A 17,756-nucleotide genomic window follows, 5' to 3' on the forward strand; every position below is an offset into this window, starting at 1 on the left:
AACCAAAACCCGATGCATATATTTTATCACAATGCCCAGTGATCTTACACCTTAAGCACTGAATTTAATTGTCATGTTCCAAGTGATCATAACCTTAAGCTATGATATATTTCCGTCGCAAACCCAAGTGATCTTAATCATATGCTCAGATTCCAACTGGTCACATTTTCCAATAATCTTAAACCTCAAACTTTAATGCCACTAGGGCCACAGTCCCTAGTGGTCTTAAACCTTAGATTATAATATCATTCTTGTTACAATCTCAAGTGATTATAAACCAAATCTCTGATAGTTTTTCTATCATAATTCTCCACTGATACTCACCTGAACATAAACTCTAGGATACCTTAACCTTAAGCTCTGATACCACTCTGTCACGCCCCGAACCCAGCACCCGAGTCCGGTACGCGACCGGCCGCATCAGCCCTAGAGCAGTGCCCTAAAGATCATGCAAGGCCTATGATTAACAAGAATTCCAATAAATCCACAACTAATTTAGAAATTCAAATAGACAAATCCGACATGTCCAAATAAACAAATTAGTTCAATTACGAGCTCTTCAAATGTTCATCGACATCAAAGAAGGATAAACAACTAACTAATGACTCTGGTGCTCGCACTCTGCACCCATCCCATCCAAAACTATGCAACCTGCAACTCTGATAAAGAAAAAGAAGAAAAGGGGGGGAGCTTTACAGCCCAGTAAGAATTCCTACACATCCATACCAACACAATAATAATATGAATTTGAAAGCCACGACAAATTGATGCACATTTCATGAAATCATAAACCGGCTATCAAAAGACTCAAATAATCAATATAAGTATGTACGTCAAATATCAATGAAAGTCCAACCATGCAAGAATGATATAGCATACGATAGCTCATAAATCTTCATTAATGTTTTCAATGCTTTTTCTTTCCATTCTATATTAACTTGATCCGGATCAATTATCTTTCCGACTTTGGGCTACATCCCGGTCACGTTTTCGGCCCGTGACGGGGCAATCGATAGTATCACATTTCCAGCCTGTGATGGGGCAATCGATAGTATCACATTTCCAGCCTGTGACGGGGCAATCGATAGTATCACATTTTCAGCCTGTGACGGGGCAATCGATAGTATCACATTTCCAGCCTGTGACGGGTCAATCGATAGTATCACATTTCCAGCCTGTGACGGGGCAATCGATGGTATCACATTTCCAGCCTGTGACGGGGCAATCGATAATATCACATTTCCAGCCTGTGATGGGGCAATCAATAATAACGAGATAAGCCCAAAGTCCCTGTTCATTTAATCAATTCACAAACACACATCCATTCCCTTTTCCACTTTATTTCCGGCCTAGACTAACCATGGTCACGTTTCCGGCCCGTGACAGGGCAATCGCTATAACATGGTTAGTCCATACCACCACATCCATAAATTCAATTATGCAGGTATAAGTTATACACATACAAGCATCCATCACACTACCAACCACAAGCCAACACGATCAAAATATAATTAAATATAAAACTATTTTGCTTTGTCTGGATCATAGCATATCAAACATATATAGTGCAAAAATATGTATATCATGTAGGATTGGCGTACAAGGATTCTTACAGAAATTGTAGACAGACTCAAATACAGATCTAGATCACAACCTACGAGCTGGGGTGCTGAGTCCCCTGATCAAAACCTCCTGGCACCGCTGACTCTTCCCCTACAACATCAATTATAAATCACAAACTAAATTATTTAATATTAAAATATTCTGAACTATAATTCTCATCTGTTATGGGGTCCATCATCAGGTCCCCAAACATCTCAATCCCTCCAGATCTAGGACAGTCGGGGTGGCCTGACTCCCACCTTGCACCATCGGCCTATGTCGTCGCCAGCCGTGGCCGCAGCCATGCCGGCGACGATGGCCGGTCCCGATGAAGAGACCAACATAAAGGGATGATTCCTCTCTCTTCATGGTTGGGAATACATCTCCCTCCCTCAAATCCTTTTTGATCCAAGGGCAACAACCATGGTGGCTGTGCCCTCTCCTTCCCCAACCCGACAACACCACTGGCCGAACCATCGCCGGCCGCCATTGTTGCAGCCGCCGGCGATGGTGACCGGCCAAGGGAAGAAGAGAAGAGGCTTTTCCTCTTTCTTCTCCAAGAACCGGCAACCCTCCTTCCTTCCTTCCCCCTCCCCCATCATCCACGGAAGACCCGCACGGATCCTCGCAGCCACCGTGATGGTGGCTCGGCCCCCACCCGACGGCACCCAGCTGCCGTCGTCGCCGCCGGTGGCCAACCGACGAGGGGAAGAGGAGGAGAGGATGGGATCCCGAGGAAGAAGACCTCGGATCCACCCTCCCTCATCACATACACAGCCTAGAAAACCCTCTCTGACCCTCACACACCCGACCAACCCCGCCGCCATGGATCCCGGCCAACCCGACGGCCGGCGGCGGCCAAAAACCGGAAAGAAGGGGCCGAAACAGGGGTACCCTGTTTCGGACCCTTTTTCCGGCGATCCGCCGGCCAAAATCCCATCCACACGACCCAAAAACCAAGCAAATGATACGCAAGGGAAAGATCCATGCTTACCTCAGTCCGATGAGTGCTCCGGCGGCCTTTCCGGCGAGGAATCGGAGGAAGAAATCCGTGGCGAGCTCAAACACGGATCCGAGAGCTCTTCACTTGGTTTGTGAGGAGTCTTCACCGAAGCGCGGCCGGCCGGATCCCCTCTCCGGTGCTCGTCTTCTCTCCGGCGAGTCGCCTCTCCAAGCCGCCGCCGCCGTCCCCCCTCCCTTTACCCTCTTCTTCCACGATCGTGCCCTAGGCACGACCGTGATAAGGGGGATGGGCCCGGTCTTTTCGGGCCGGCCCATCCGCCTCTTTCCTTTTTTTTTTTTTTTTTTTGTTTTCGGGTATTACACCAAGGTAGCAGTTCTAGACCTCTCCATCCTCCTGGTTTCCAACCAATACCATCCCAACCAAAAAATAAGCAGTCTTGGGAGATAGCTGTTGAGAAGTTAGCCAATGCAAGTTCAGAGAGATTTGAGAGACTGGAGGCAAAGGTTGACCAGTTGGCGAGTTCCAATAGAAATGTGGAGATGCAATTGGGGCAGTTAGCCAATTTCATCAATTCTCGTGGACAGGGTAATTTGCCTAGTAAGACAAAGGTCAATCCAAAGGAGCATTGCAAGACAGTCACCTTGAGAAGTGGTAAGCAACTTGGTCAGGTAAGTTGTGAGCTATAGTTGGTGATGAAGTAGACTATGAAGAGGTGAGCAAGAAAATCAGTGAAGAAGTTGAGGACCTAGCCAAGACACCATCCCCACTACCACCAGTCGAACCTTATATTCCTTCCATTCCTTTTTCTCAAAGGCTTAAGCAGAATAAAATTGATCAATAGTTTGAGAAAGTTTTGAAAGTATTTAGGCAGCTTCACATTAATATTCCTTTTGCAGACGCCTTAGCACAAATTCCTGCATATACAAAATTTTAAAGGAGATCATGTCTAAGAAGAGGAAATTGGAGGAATGCAGTGCCATTATCTATAAGCTTCCACCAATGCTAAGAGATCCAGGGAGTTTTTCTATTTCTTGTACTATAGGTGATGTTGATTTTTCTAGAGCTTTGTGTGATTTAGGTGCTAGTGTTTCACTAATGCCTTTATCTGTATCCAGGAATCTTGGATTGAAGGAGTTGAAGCCTACTACCATCTCTTTGCAGCTAGCTGATCGATCGGTCAAATATTCTTTGGGTGTTCTTGAGAATGTGCTGATCAAGGTAAATAAGTTTATCATTCCAGTTGATTTTATTATTTTGGAGATGGAAGAAGACACCGAGAACCCTATCATTTTAGGCCGGCCCTTTCTAGCCACAGCTGGAGCTATCATAGATGTTAAGAATGGTAGGTTGACTTTGAAGGTTGGTGAAGAAGAGGTAGAGTTTAATTTATTTGAAGCTACTAAATATCCTTCTTTTACTGATCATGTTTTTCGAGTTGATATTGTAGATGAGTCGACCAGAGAGATTTTTAGGGCTGAAAATACTAAAGAACCTCTTGAGACTTGTTTAGTGAGTGTAGTGGCAAGTAAAGATGATAATCTAGAGGTTGCTAAAGTGGCGTGTGCATTAGAGGCTACATGTCCTAAGCCAAAGAAGAGAGGTATTTATTTTGAGGATATCGCTAAAGGTAAGCCACCCCCTCCCACTTCTAATGTGCAAGCACCAGTTCTGGAGATGAAGCCATTACCCTCACATCTCAGGTATGCATTTTTAGGTGAAAATAATACTTTGCCTGTGATTGAGAGTGCTTCTTTGTCTGATGAGCAACTTGACAAATTGATATGTATTTTGAGATTGAGAAAAAAAGCCATAGGATGGACTATAACAGACCTTAGAGGAATTAGCCCTTCATTGTGTATGCATAGAATTTTAATGGAGGATAACCATAAACCTACTGTTGAAAATCAAAGACGGTTAAATCCTAACATGAAAGAAGTAGTTAGGGCTGAAGTTCTTAAATGGTTAGATGCAGGGATTATTTATCCTATATCTGATAGTTCATGAATTAGTCCAGTGCAGGTAGTACCTAAAAAGGGTGGGATGACTGTGGTGCAAAATGAAAATAATGAATTAATTTCTACTAGGACAGTAACTGGGTGGAGAGTCTGCATAGATTATAGGAAATTTAATAGTGTTACCCGTAAGGATCATTTTTCTTTACCTTTTCTTGATCAGGTGCTTGAGAGACTTGCTGGGTATGTGTATTACTATTTTTTAGATGGTTATTCAGGGTATAACCAGATTTCTATATCCCCCGAAGATCAAGAAAAGACCACCTTCACTTGTCCTTATGGTACTTTTGCATTCCGTATGATGCCTTTTGGTTTGTGTAATGCACCTGCTACATTCCAACGTTGCGTGATGGCTATTTTCTCTAATTTTGTTGAAAAGATCATGAAGATTTTCATGGATGATTTTTCTATTTTTGGATCTTCTTTTGATAGTTTAGATAACTTATCTCAAATTTTGCAATTCTGTGAGGAGACCAATTTGGTCTTGAATTGGGAAAAATATCATTTTATGGTGCAGGAAGGTATTGTTTTAGGCCACAAAATTTAAGCAAGAGGCCTTGAGGTGGACCGAGCAAAAATAAAAATTATTGAAAAATTGCCACTACCTACAAATGTTAAGGGAGTTAGAAGTTTTCTTGGTCACATAGGATTTTACCGGCGTTTTATTAAGGATTTCTCTAAAATTTCTTAACCTCTTTGTAATCTGTTGAATAAGGATGTTGTGTTTGATTTTGATAAGGACTGTTTGAATGCTTTTAACAGGTTGAAGCAAGAGTTGGTGTCAGCACCAATTATGGTAGCCCCAGATTGGAGTTTGCCTTTTGAGCTAATGTGTGAGGCTAGTGATTTCGCTTTGGGCGTTGTTCTTGACCAGAGAAAAGACAGAAAGTTGCATGTTATATATTATGCTAGTAGAGTTTTAAATAATGCACAGTTGAATTATGCAACTACTGAGAAAGAATTGCTTGCTGTTGTGTTTGCTTTTGACAAGTTTCGATCTTATCTTGTAGGTTCCAAGGTGATCGTATATACGGACCATTCAGCAATCAAGTACTTGCTGAAAAAGAAAGATGCCAAACTGTTAGATGTATGCCCTAGAAGCCAATTTGGCTGACACATTGTTGATTCTAGGGACATAATTTTGTACTTGACTATTTATTATTGAATAAATAAAAGGCATCTTTTCATTCATATTGTTTATGTGTCTATGAATCGTCCAAGAAATTAATAAGATGATGATACATATTCTCAAGAGTTGAGAATTTGAGCCATGTATCATTGGTGATTAATTTCTAAATGCTCCTGATCAATGGATCATCACGAGGACGGTGATCGATCCGATCAGTGCACAGATCACTTTCCTTCTGGATGGACGAGACTTGAGTCCACAGTGTAGGGACACTGAAGTGATAGTGCAGGTGCTTGTTAGAAAACTAGGGTACTGAGCGTGACCAAGACAAGAAGTCACTTGGATGTCTATCCACTCGTCAGTCACTTGCTTGATGTTGCAGTAGTGTGACTGGTCCTTTGACCTGCGGTGCTTCGGCTACTCACAGTGAGGTTATTGTAGTTTGACTGCACACATATATGGTCTCTAGCCATATGGGTCCATGCAGTGTAGATTGGCTGCAGTAGGTTCACTGTAGGAGTAGGGTATGCACCTATAAGGAATCTATCGACCTTGATAGAAAAGGAGTGATCCTATGTGATTTGTTAGACTGAGTTCTAAGACCTTGGCCAGGGCAGTAATATAAAGTGAAAAAGAGTTTTCCACTATCGAACTCAAGTCGAACAAATCTTGACATATGACAGACGATGGGGTTTGACGAGTTGTCCATGACCTCCGTCCTGTAGGGATCCACGATAGTAGGACTGTATCACATGTTAACTGCACCTAGAGGTTCATCATTCCATTCTGCTGGGTAGCCACTACATGTTGCTAGGTGTCACTGGTGGATGGTGGGACTCACAGGAATTATCTCGATGATCGATAAACCCTAATGAGTTGAGTTGGAATCGTTCCAACCCATTGAAAGGAGTTTTCAATGATATTGTGATAGAGATCACAATATATCTCACTACCAGTCAGAATAGAACCTATGGGGTCACACACACTAGAAGTATTGACCGATCCGATGGTTGAAATCGTGATTAAGAATCACAAGTAATCAATTTGATTGATAAAGAAGTTGAAGAAGGAACCAAGGGAATTAATTAATTGGACTTGAAACAAGAGTCCTACTTCGGGTAGGATTCCTAGAATCCTAATTGGATTAGGACTGGGAATCCTAGTTGTAGTAGGACTGGGATTCCTACTTGGAATAGGATTCCTACAATCCTAATGAGATTAGGAATTTTGAATTAAAATAGGATTCCTACTTGGAGTAGGATTCCTAGAAATCCTAATTAGATTAGGACTTCGGATTCAAATAGAGTCCTAATTGGATTAGGACTAAAATTAAACAAATCCTAATTGGATTAGGATTTCTTAAGTCTAAATTAATTAATAATCTAATGAATCAACATGACTCCTAATTGGATTAGGATTGAAGAGTTCAATTGAGTCATGGTTCATTCAAGTCCTAGTTGGATTAGGACTAGCATAGATTGAACCCAATTGGCTAATCCTAATTGGATTGGGATTAAACCATAAGAGAGGCACCCAATCCTCTTTGGAAGAGGATTAGGGCATCACAAGAAGGAGGGATCACGCCCCTCCTCCTCTCCTTGTGTGCGGCATGAAGAGAGGGGCCGGCGCCCCCCTTCTCTCTTTGGAAAACCATCTAGGGCTCCTACTTTGGAGGAGCCCTTGATGGCTATAAAAGGCACCATGAGGCCGGCGCCCTAGGGCATTGGAATCCTCTTCCTCCAAGCCATAGCCACCCTCTCCCTCTCCACCCTTGGTTCAGCCGCCATCAGCAAAAGAAAAGAAGAGGAGGCGTCTCCCTCCTCTTGGTCTTCTTCCTTGGCTTCAGCGCGTGTGAAGAGAAGAAGGCTGCGAAGGGATTTGATCTTCTTCTTCTTCTTCAAGATCCTTCTTCTTCCTCCTCTCAAGTGCAATCAAGAGTTGATTGAAAGAGAGGACATCAGCCATCAAAGCTATCTTTGCAAGGGAACTAGCACCCCGGTGAGATAGAGAGCTTGGATCAGATCCTGCTTCGTGTGGATACCCGTAGAGGCCGGACGTTTGAACGGCTTCAAGCGAACCCTCTTCCAAAACCACGAATTCAGATTTGCGGTGATCATCTACCCGCGCAAGGTGAAGATTTGATCTTCCTAATAGTTTTTAAAAGTTTTAATTCTTACCTAATTACGAAAGGTCTCGAAACAACGTTCATGCGATGAACGTCGAACCCGTGCATGCCGATTCCGCTGCCATCTGAAAAATTTTTGAAATATCAGCGGCATGGGCGGGTTTCCAACAGTGGTATCAGAGCCTAGGCTTCATAGATTAAGGTAAGAATTAAATATCTAAAGGCTTATTAGATCTGAAAATTGAATGATCATGCATGCTGAAAAATTCTGCATGCAGATTTTTCAGGGGTGCTGATTTTTTGCATGCTGATTTTTATGTGATAAAAAGATGATTCTAATTGCATTGTTAATGGGATTACAAAGTTTAGAATCATGATTAGCATGATCAGCGACCTATGTCATGATATAATCAGTTAGTTTTCAGATCTGAAAATTATAATTGTTGCATACGGTGATGATCATAGGATTCAAACCCTTTTGGTATCAAATGTAATGACCTGCGATGTGATCTGCGATGTCATGTAATTTTTCAGATGCTTGCATGCATCTTGTTTGATGTTTTGAGAGGCCTGCGTGCCTCCTAAAAGAAGATGTAAATTATTTTTATTTTTATTTTACATCTGGTTGTATTTCTGTGATGTGATGTACATCAACGATCAAGTTGAAGCAAAGGCATGAGACGAAAGGTGATCTAAGCGGTTGATGGCGATGGGATCAAGAGTTGATCAAGGATCGAATCAAGGTGGCTTGGAACCAATTCAAGAGTTGAAGACCACTTGATCGATTGATGTGCATGTGCTTGTAATACGACCTAATTAGAATCCATGATCATCACCTAGTTAAAGTTTAGCCTTAATTTGATGCTGCGATTATAACTGCCTGTGATGTACCGTTTGCATGTGATGTAAATGCGAGTCGGGTAGATAGGTTTACATGTGATGTAGCAAACCCAATTGAGACCTAAATCAAAACCTCCTCAATCAAGTCGAGAGTGAACCGACATGAGCAAGTCATATTAGATTAATTGATCTAATTGGTGTCTAGGAAAGCATGAAAGGTGGTTACTTAATTAGGACCTTACTCTCTGAGTAAGGGGAGCCTCCCACCTGCTTACCTGGCCAATTGTTCGATTACCTCTTATGAAGGGCTCAAGTTGCAAACACTAAGACCTGATTAACCAATATTAAGTCAATAGGTCTTCCACTGTAGTAGAGCTGCTAAGGCCTTTCTGATGTTGATTTGTCTCGGCTGGACACAGTGGTCAAGTTGCATCGGGAGGCTGGACCTCTCTATAGACATGAGATGTTGTAGGATAAAGGTGGGGTTGGGCACCAATAACTGTTAGGTGAGGACCCAATGACGACTTTATTCCTACGGTTATACGGTGGGTCTGACTTAACTAAGAAATGGGACCAATAACTGTTAGGTGAGGTCTTCATGGCTTAGAGACCAAGTTACACTGCAACATGCTTGAGAAGCATTGTACAAGAGTTGTACACTCATCCATCTATGTGTCACCAATAACTGTTAGGTGAGGTGGCATATAAATCGGTGGGACCGCAGTACCCACTAGAAACCCTAGTCGTGTGGGATTTCCGTTTTTCTACCAGGGGAGTGTGAGGAATTCGAGAAAATAGTGGGAGTTACATTTGTTCTAAAAGACCTTAGAACAGATTAGGATCAAGTACAAAAGTCTAACTAGAATCTTTACTCTCTGCAGATACAATGTCAGCTTCAAACCCTTTGACCCGTATTCTTGAGACCAACCGACTGACCGGAACCAATTACAAAGACTGGCTTAGAAATCTCAAAAATAGTTTTGGACTGTGAGAAAATAGGCTACATACTCGATTCAGATATTCCCACACTACCAACACGTCCTACTGATGTTCAGCGTGAGATGCATAAAAAGTGGTTGGATGATGACATTAGAGTAAAATGCTATATGATGGCATCCATGTCTAATGAACTCCAATGCCAGCATGAAAATATAAAGACTGCTAGGAAAATACTGGCACACCTGCAAGAGTTGTATGGTGGGCAGAGTCGCACAGCTCGTTTTGAAGTATCCAAGAGGCTTTTCAAAGCGAAAATGCGCGAGGGGCAGTCTGTCCATGATCACGGTCTGACCATGATCAAGGACCTAGAGGAGCTTGAGAAGCTCGGTATGGACATGCACAAGGAATTACAAGTGGATTTGATCCTACAGTCACTTCCTGATTCATTTGGTCAGTTTATAGTGAACTACCACATGAATAAGATTGAATGCACTAAGACTGAACTAATCAACATGTTGGTAACTGCTGAGGGAGCCTTGAAAGGTTCAAGGGGCAATGTCCTTGCTGCTGAGTTGACTTCTGGTTCTAAGAGAAAGTCTACTTGGAAGAAAAAGAAGCCTGCTAAGAAGCAGAAGCAAGACAAGAAGCCAAAGAAGGAAGTTCAAAAGAAAAAGGCTAACGACAAAGGAAAATGTTTCCACTGCAATGTCGAAGGCTACTGGAAGAGAAACTGTCCTTCATACCTCGAGAGCCTGAAGAACAAGAAAGGTGACACACCTTCAGAAGGTATAGACTTGCTCATAATTGAAACTAATCTAACGGTTTCTTCTACTTCTAGTTGGGTTATAGATTCTGGTTCTAGTGCTCATCTGTGCACTACCATGCAGGGTCTAAAGAAAAGTAGAAGGCTGGCGGAAGGTGCGGTAACCCTTAGGGTTGGCAACGGGGCAAAAGTTGCTGCTGTGGCTGTGGGCACCTACCATCTGCGACTACCGTCTGGATTTAGTTTAATACTTAGATACTGCTATTATGTACCTGTTGCTAGCAGAAATTTGATTTCTGTTTCATGTCTAGCACAGGAAGGTCATGTTTTTACATTTGACAAAGACTGCTGTTCTATTTATTTAAGAAATAAAATAGTCGCACGTGGTTTCATGATCGACAGTCTCTATCATTTACATATGGATGTATCTGTGAATGTTACCGAGCAAGATATGAGTGCCAAAGGATCCAAAAGATCCAGAGATGAGATAAACCAAAGATATTTGTGGCACCTCAGACTTGGCCATATTGGAGAGGATAGGATGAACAAAATGGATAAAGATGGGCTTCTCGGCTCATTGACTTCCGAGTCATATCCAGTTTGCGAGTCCTGTCTTCAAGAAAAAATGGCTAAACTGCCCTTTGTAGGACATGGGGAGAGGACCACTGAAATACTTACCCTAATACATACAGATGTATGTGGCCCATTCGATGTGCTAGCCAGGGGACGTTATTCTTACTTCATTACCTTTACCGATGATTATTCACGGTATGGGTATGTGTATCTTATGAGACACAAGTCTGAATCCTTTGAAAAGTTCAAAGAGTTCAAGAATGAAGTAGAAAAACAAACTGGAAAACCTCTTAAGGCTCTTCGATCAGATCGAGGAGGAGAATACCTTAGTGGGGAATTCCGGGACTATCTCAAAGAAAACGGCATAGTCTCACAATGGACACCTCCGGGTACACCTCAACTTAACGGGGTGTCAGAGAGGAGGAATCGGACCCTGTTGGACATGGTCAGGTCCATGATGAGCTTCACTGATTTACCTATGTTCCTTTGGGGAGATGCCTTACTCACAGCGATTTATTTATTGAATAGAGTTCCCTCTAAATCCGTTCCTACCACACCGTATGAGATATGGCATGGTAAGAAACCAAGTCTGGGTCATCTCAAGATTTGGGGATGTCCGGCCCACATCAAGAGACTATAGGCAGACAAGTTAGAGGCTAGGACCATAAGTGCTCGTTTTATAGGATATCCTAAAGAGTCATTAGGATACAATTTTTACGTCTCAGAGGATCACAATGTGTTTGTGAGCCGTCATGCCATCTTCTTGGAAAATCAGTTTATCCTTGATAGAGGCAGTGGGAGGAAAATTGAGCTTGAAGAGAAAGTCTCTGAAAAGCAACGAGTCATGGATCCTATTGAACCCATTCATACAGAGCCAGTACACGATGTCCCTCGACCACCTCATAGATCTAGTAGGGTCTCCCATCCTCCCGATAGATACTTAGGTATACTAGAAGAGGATACCGAGGAAATGTTCCTGGTGGGAGATAGGGATCACATACAGGATCCCAAAACCAACAACGAGGCGATATCTGATGTCGATTCCGAGAAATGGCTGGAAGCTATGAAGTCAGAGTTAGACTCCATGCGTTCCAACCAAGTCTGGACCTTAGTAGATCCACCAGAAGGTATTGTACCTATTGGATGCAAATGGATCTACAAAAGGAAGATAGGTTCGGATGGAGAGGTAGAGACCTATAAGGCAAGGCTTGTGGCGAAAGGGTATAGTCAGCGCGAAGGCATTGACTATCAGGAGACCTTTTCACCTGTTGCCATGCTAAAATCCATTCGAACATTGCTTGCCATTGCAGCATTTCATGATTATGAAATTTGGCAGATGGATGTGAAAACTGCTTTCCTGAATGGATATCTTGATGAAGATATCTATATGGAACAGCCTTTGGGTTTCACTTCCAGTGATGGAGATCACAAGGTCTGCAAGCTGCAAAGGTCCATCTATGGACTAAAGCAAGCATCTCGGAGTTGGAACACTCGTTTCGATGACGCAATCAAAACGTTTGATTTCATCAAAAACGAAGAGGAACCGTGTGTTTACAAAAAGGTTAGTGGGAGTGCTGTCGTTTTTCTCGTACTGTACGTAGATGACATTCTCCTAATAGGGAATGATATTCCCATGCTAACCTCGGTTAAGGTCTGGTTATCAAAAGAATTCTCCATGAAAGACCTTGGGGAAGCATCCTATATTTTGGGAATAAAGGTCTATAGAGATAGATCTAAAAGGATGCTTGGCCTGTCACAGAAAATGTACATAGAGGAGGTGCTGAAGAGGTTCAGCATGGAAAACTCCAAGAGGGGTCTCTTACCCCTTAGGCATGGAATTCATCTCTCCAAGAAGATGTGCCCCAACACATCTGAAGAGATTCAACGCATGAGCAAGATTCCCTATGCATCGACAATAGGAAGCCTCATGTATGCCATGCTGTGTACACGACCTGATATAGCTCTTGCTGTGAGTGTCACAAGCAGATATCAGTCGGATCCAGGCAAGAAGCACTGGATAGCTGTGAAAGAACAGTCTTAAGTACTTGAGAAGAACTAAGGATATGTCCTTGGTCTTTGGGAGAAGATCAGAGTTGAAGGTAGAAGGATGCACACATATAGATGATAGAAAGTCTACATCAGAATATGTGCAATTGTGGTTCAGTAAATTGGAAGAGTTCCAAACAACCGATCATTATAGATTCTACCTTAGAAGCTGAATGTTAAGCCGTATCTAAGGGTGCAGTGGAAACCTTCTGATTAAAAGTTAATTGCAGAGTTAGGTGTAATGTCATTAGATGCCATAACACTTTACTGCGATAACATTGGCACCATAACACTAGCTATGGAGCCATGGTCTCATCAGAAGTCCAAGCACATAGAGCGGCACTTCCATTTCATACGCGACTATGATGTAGAGGTGCAGAGAGTAGACTTCGCGGATAACGTGGCAGACCCGTTCACTAAACAGCTGAGTCAGCAAAAGACTGAAGCCCACCTTGAGAAGATGGGCCTAAGATATATGACCAATTGGCTTTAGTGCAAGTGGGAGATTGTTAGATGTATGCCCTAGAAGCCAATTTGGCTGACACATTGTTGATTCTAGGGACATAATTTTGTACTTGACTATTTATTATTGAATAAATAAAAGGCATCTTTTCATTCATATTGTTTATGTGTCTATGAATCGTCCAAGAAATTAATAAGATGATGATACATATTCTCAAGAGTTGAGAATTTGAGCCATGTATCATTGGTGATTAATTTCTAAATGCTCCTGATCAATGGATCATCACGAGGACGGTGATCGATCCGATCAGTGCACAGATCACTTTCCTTCTAGATGGACGAGACTTGAGTCCACAGTGTAGGGACACTGAAGTGATAGTGCAGGTGCTTGTTAGAAAACAAGGGTACTGAGCGTGACCAAGACAAGAAGTCACTTGAATGTCTATCCACTCGTCAGTGACTTGCTTGATGTTGCAGTAGTGTGACTGGTCCTTTGACCTGCGGTGCTTCGGCTACTCACAGTGAGGTTATTGTAGTTTGACTGCACACATACATGGTCTCTAGCCATATGGGTCCATGCAGTGTAGATTGGCTGCAGTAGGTTCACTGTAGGAGTAGGGTATGCACCTATAAGGAATCTATCGACCTTGATAGAAAAGGAGTGATCCTATGTGATTTGTTAGACTGAGTTCTAAGACCTTGGCCAGGGCAGTAATATAAAGTGAAAAAGAGTTTTTCACTATCGAACTCAAGTCGAACAAATCTTGACATATGACAGACGATGGGGTTTGACGAGTTGTCCATGACCTCCGTCCTGTAGGGATCCACGATAGTAGGACTGTATCACATGTTAACTGCACCTAGAGGTTCATCATTCCATTCTGCTGGGTAGCCACTACATGCTGCTAGGTGTCACTGGTGGATGGTGGGACTCACAGGGATTATCTCGATGATCGATAAACCCTAATGAGTTGAGTTGGAATCGTTCCAACCCATTGAAAGGAGTTTTCAATGATATTGTGATAGAGATCACAATATATCTCACTACCAGTCAGAATAGAACCTATGGGGTCACACACACTAGAAGTATTGACCGATCCGATGGTTGAAATCGTGATTAAGAATCACAAGTAATCAATTTGATTGATAAAGAAGTTGAAGAAGGAACCAAGGGAATTAATTAATTGGACTTGAAACAAGAGTCCTACTTCGGGTAGGATTCCTAGAATCCTAATTGGATTAGGACTGGGAATCCTAGTTGTAGTAGGACTGGGATTCCTACTTGGAATAGGATTCCTACAATCCTAATGAGATTAGGAATTTTGAATTAAAATAGGATTTCTACTTGGAGTAGGATTCCTAGAAATCCTAATTAGATTAGGACTTCGGATTCAAATAGAGTCCTAATTGGATTAGGACTAAAATTAAACAAATCCTAATTGGATTAGGATTTCTTAAGTCTAAATTAATTAATAATCTAATGAATCAACATGACTCCTAATTGGATTAGGATTGAAGAGTTCAATTGAGTCATGGTTCATTCAAGTCCTAGTTGGATTAGGACTAGCATAGATTGAACCCAATTGGCTAATCCTAATTGGATTGGGATTAAACCATAAGAGAGGCACCCAATCCTCTTTGGAAGAGGATTAGGGCATCACAAGAAGGAGGGATCACGCCCCTCCTCCTCTCCTTGTGTGCGGCATGAAGAGAGGGGCCGGCGCCCCCCTTCTCTCTTTGGAAAACCATCTAGGGCTCCTACTTTGGAGGAGCCCTTGATGGCTATAAAAGGCACCATGAGGCCAGCGCCCTAGGGCATTGGAATCCTCTTCCTCCAAGCCATAGCCACCCTCTCCCTCTCCACCCTTGGTTCAGCCGCCATCAGCAAAAGAAAAGAAGAGGAGGCGTCTCCCTCCTCTTGGTCTTCTTCCTTGGCTTCAGCGCGTGTGAAGAGAAGAAGGCTGCGAAGGGATTTGATCTTCTTCTTCTTCTTCAAGATCCTTCTTCTTCCTCCTCTCAAGTGCAATCAAGAGTTGATTGAAAGAGAGGACATCAGCCATCAAAGCTATCTTTGCAAGGGAACTAGCACCCCGGTGAGATAGAGAGCTTGGATCAGATCCTGCTTCGTGTGGATACCCGTAGAGGCCGGACGTTTGAACGGCTTCAAGCGAACCCTCTTCCAAAACCACGAATTCAGATTTGCGGTGATCATCTACCCGCGCAAGGTGAAGATTTGATCTTCCTAATAGTTTTTAAAAGTTTTAATTCTTACCTAATTACGAAAGGTCTCGAAACAACGTTCATGCGATGAACGTCGAACCCGTGCATGCCGATTCCGCTGCCATCTGAAAAATTTTTGAAATATCAGCGGCATGGGCGGGTTTCCAACACAAACCGCGCTTGATTCGGTGGGTGCTGTTGCTTCAAGAATTTGATCTTGAGATTCGAGACAAGAGAGGCATGGAGAATGTGGTGACAGATCACTTGTCTAGATTAGAGGGGCAGTCAAGAGTAGATGAGGTGCCCATTAATGAAAGCTTTCCAGATGAGCAGTTGTTGGCAGATTCAGTCATCTCCTGGTATGCTGATTTGGTGAACTATTTGGTGAGTGACATTATTCCCCCTGATTTGAGCTATCATCAGAAGAAAAAGTTTTCGTGGGATGTGAAGCATTATTTTTGGGAAGAACCGCTACTCTATAAACACTGTGCAGATGGGATGATTAGAAGATGTGTGCCCCAAGATGAGATGCAGGATATACTTGACCATTGCCATTTCTTGGAGTGTGGTGGACATTTCAGTACCTCTAAGACAGTTGCAAAGGTATGGCAGTCTGGTTTTTACTGGTCGACCATGTATCAAGATACTAGACAATATATGAGCATATGTGATAGATGTCAGAGGATTGGCAACATTTCAAAAAAGAATGAGATGCCCTTGACCAATATCCTGGAGGTTGAACTGTTTGATTTATGGGGAATTGATTTCATGGGCTCATTTCCTTCTTCCTTCAATAATCAGTACATTCTGGTAGCAGTGGATTATGTGTCTAAATGGGTTGAAGCTACTGCAACTCAGACTAATGACTCTCGGATGGTGATGAGATTTGTGAAGAAAAATATTTTTTCAAGATTTGGTGTGCCGAGAGCTATTATTAGTGATGAAGGCTCCCATTTTTGTAATCGGTCATTTGAGGCTTTGTTGAAGAAATATGGGGTTACTCATAAGGTGGCACTTGCCTATCATCCCTAAACAAATGGGCAAGTGGAACTTGCAAATAGGAAATTGAAGCAAATTTTGGAGAAAATTGTGAGCAGTTCAAGAAAGGATTGGGCGAATAAGTTAGATGATGCATATTGCCCCTATAGGATAGCTTTCAAGACACCTTTGGGTATGTCTCCTTACAGACTTGTCTTTGGAAAGTCTTGTCACTTACCAGTAGAATTGGAACAGAGGGCCTATTGGGCAATCAAGGAGTTTAACATGGACTTGAAAGCTGCGGGAGAAAAAAAATTGTTACAGTCGAGTGAGTTGGAGGAGTTTAGGTTGGATGCTTATGAAAATACTCGGATTTACAAGGAAAAGATAAAGCATTGGCATGATAAACATCTTCAGATTAGAAACTTCGAAATTGGGCAGCAAGTATTACTCTTCAACTCAAGACTTAAGTTATTTCCAGGCAAGCTTCATTCTAGGTGGTCTGGCCCATTCACGGTAACGAAAGTGTATCCATATGGTGCTGTTGAGGTGCGTAGTGAGGTCACTGGTACATTTAAGGTAAATGGGCAGCGTTTGAAGCCTTATCTTTCTAGTAATGCGGTTTCTAAAGGAGTGATTTACTCTTTGAAGAATCCTACCTATGGTTGATAGTGTGGAAGTCAAGCTAATGACTGTAAACAAGCGCTTCTTGGGAGGCAACCCAACCACAAAAAAAAAAAAATTCCTTTCTTTTGTCTTTTATTATATGTTTTAATTGTTGTTTTTGTTTAAGTCTTTGAATAATTATTATTGTGACCCCTTTCTTTTTGGTTGTGTTGTGTAGGTGTAGAAAAATCAAGCAAGAAGCTAGTTCGTGTTCAATTCAGTCGGACATTCATTGTGTTCAGCCTTGCTAAAAGGGGAGTATTAGTCTTCCATATTTCTCTGCTTTCACATTAAGGACAATGTGAAAATTAAGTTTGGGTGAGTGGATATTTGATTATGCTGAATGCTGGTGCAAGTTATGTTTGTTTGAGAAAGAAATTTTTTTCGAAATTCTGGTTTGTTCACTTTCATACAAGTTAATTGGTGATCATATCCAT

General features: G+C 42.3%; 1 pseudogene; it reads left to right on the forward strand.

The window, feature by feature from the left end:
• Positions 1-3,105: 3,105 nt before the first annotated feature.
• LOC113461144 lies at positions 3,106-17,322 on the forward strand (annotated as a pseudogene).
• The last annotated feature ends 434 nt before the right edge of the window (positions 17,323-17,756 follow it).

The sequence above is a fragment of the Phoenix dactylifera genome, unplaced genomic scaffold, assembly GCF_009389715.1.
Source record: "Phoenix dactylifera cultivar Barhee BC4 unplaced genomic scaffold, palm_55x_up_171113_PBpolish2nd_filt_p 000584F, whole genome shotgun sequence".
NCBI lineage: Eukaryota > Viridiplantae > Streptophyta > Magnoliopsida > Arecales > Arecaceae > Phoenix > Phoenix dactylifera.